Here is a 2,196-nt window from a genome sequence, read left to right as displayed (position 1 = left end):
AAGAGATTTTATTGATAAATATTTGTGAGTACAATTCTATGTATCCCTTGATTCTCCTATCTACAATTCTCCGTGATTCGAGGGCTTGAGAAACGTCTTTCCCGAATGTAGGATAATGCAGACCTCCTTGTAATGTATTTAATCGCCAAGAACATCGAGCAGCACTTGTTGTTACGGGTTGATCTCCGGGAAGAACTCCGTTGATCACTCCTTTGTTGAAGAACTAAGCACTTGATGATTGGTCTCTTTGTTTGTGGATGCCTTCACCAATTGCGGAGTGTTCTTCTCCAACCCTGAATGTCCCTTGAGAGTTATGTAACCCCTCTATTTATAGTTGTAGAGGATGGACAATCAAGCTACATAAGACTCTCTTGCTTGATTTTGATTGGCCCATGTCATTTTAGCCACTTGGCGACTTGTGATTGGTTCTTGCTTTTTTACTTGGATTGCCACATCATTTAACACGTGGCATCACCTTATTGGCCTGGAGTTTGACTGGATATGCCATGTCACATGGCATAAGTCTGGGCCTTAAGATGAAATGGACTTTGGGCCTGAAAATAATAAAATGGACTAATTTAACTTGTAAAGCCCAAATTAATTATTTAACCTAATTGAATTTAATCCAAATTTTGTATGGATTAAACCCAATAAATTTTATATGTTTACAGACATAACAAAAGTTAATGTATAAATACTTTTTAAATGAAAGATTTATTTAATATTAACTATCATAGCAGTCTTAGTGGATAACGTGCAATAATTTATATTTTAATTGTGCCATAAAATAATCTCAACTTAATGATTTATGATGAAGAAAAAAAATAATTTTGAATAGTTAACGATTTATTAAGAAAATTTGAGAATTTACAAGGTTAGTTATATATAATTGCATAAAGTTCCATTAACCGAGCCTAGTACGCTGGGCATTGGACGCGTCCAGGGCGTAAGCGCTGATGATCGAGGCGTAAGTCTCACGGAACTAAGCCCTACACATAAGTCCAGGGGCGTTTTAATAGTGCTCCGCCCCGGGGCGAGCCCTGGGCGAGTCCTAGTTATGCCTTTTAAAATAGAGCTTTTAAATACTGTATTGAAGTTCACGCGAACTAGAAGTGTAGAACCCTTTTTCCGTCTCTTCCATTTGAAACCGTACCCATTAGAAAAGCAGTAGAGCGCGGGAAAACACAGAGAAAATGGAGGACATCACCAGTGAAAGAGAAATAGCTGAACCTCTCAAATCGAAAGTCGCGATTCAATGTGCCAAAGCTGCAATTCTAGTCTCATCGTTGAAGAAGACCACTCTCAATTCTGCTATCATTGACCAAAACAAGGTCTTCATTTTGTTTCCCTTTCTTCCGTTTCCATGCGTTTGATTCCGTAGAAAGCGGTTTTTTCTAAGTTTCTGATTTTTGATAATTTCAGAATGAGGAGAATTCAAAAGAGGTGGAGGAATTGAAGATGAAGATTTTAAAGGAGAAATTGAAGAATAAGAAGCTCAAATTCTGCAGCGTTACGGAGTTATTGATTCAAGTAATGGTTTTACTCTCAATTTGGACCATGCTTCTGTTGCCGGCCTTGAACTGATCTAGTCCTGTCGTATCAATTCATTGTGTGGCTCTGCTCGGTAATCTGTGTATTTTGATTTCTTATGTGTTGAAATGACGTTTTTCATTGAAGTGTATTTGCTTGCTAGTGTAAAATTCTAGAAGTATCTTTGGATCGCGAACTGAGATTTTAATTGAAGTACTGCAGATATTCGAAATGCATGATTTTATGGATATGGCGTTTGTTTGTGGATAAATTTTCGTTATCTAACATGAGAAATTTTTCCCCTTTTTGCCGTAGAGCATATTTCTGATTCCTTAGATTGCGTGGTAGATAATGCTTCTCTGTTTGTAATGGTATGATTGTAAACGTTAAAGCAGTAGATTGCATTTGCTTTAATTTTATATTTCCTTTTTGCTCGTGCAAGTAATCTGTGTATTCTAGAATTTTCTCGTTTTGCTTGTTTGTTTACCAATTCTTCCTCTAAATGGATCTCTGGTCTAGAAGGGATTCACCAGTAAAAATAGGTGGTAGCTATTTTTTAAAATCTTATTTATTATTCTTTTTCCTTGAGGTATTAGGTAAGGTTAAAAAAATGGGACTCTCTGGTCTAGAAAGGTATTCACAATAAATAAGTGGTAGTAGTTCCTT

Source organism: Nicotiana attenuata, unplaced genomic scaffold (genome assembly GCF_001879085.1).
Source record: "Nicotiana attenuata strain UT unplaced genomic scaffold, NIATTr2, whole genome shotgun sequence".
Lineage (NCBI taxonomy): Eukaryota > Viridiplantae > Streptophyta > Magnoliopsida > Solanales > Solanaceae > Nicotiana > Nicotiana attenuata.
The sequence above is the reverse complement of the archived record's forward strand: the minus strand, read 5'-3'. Positions refer to the sequence as shown.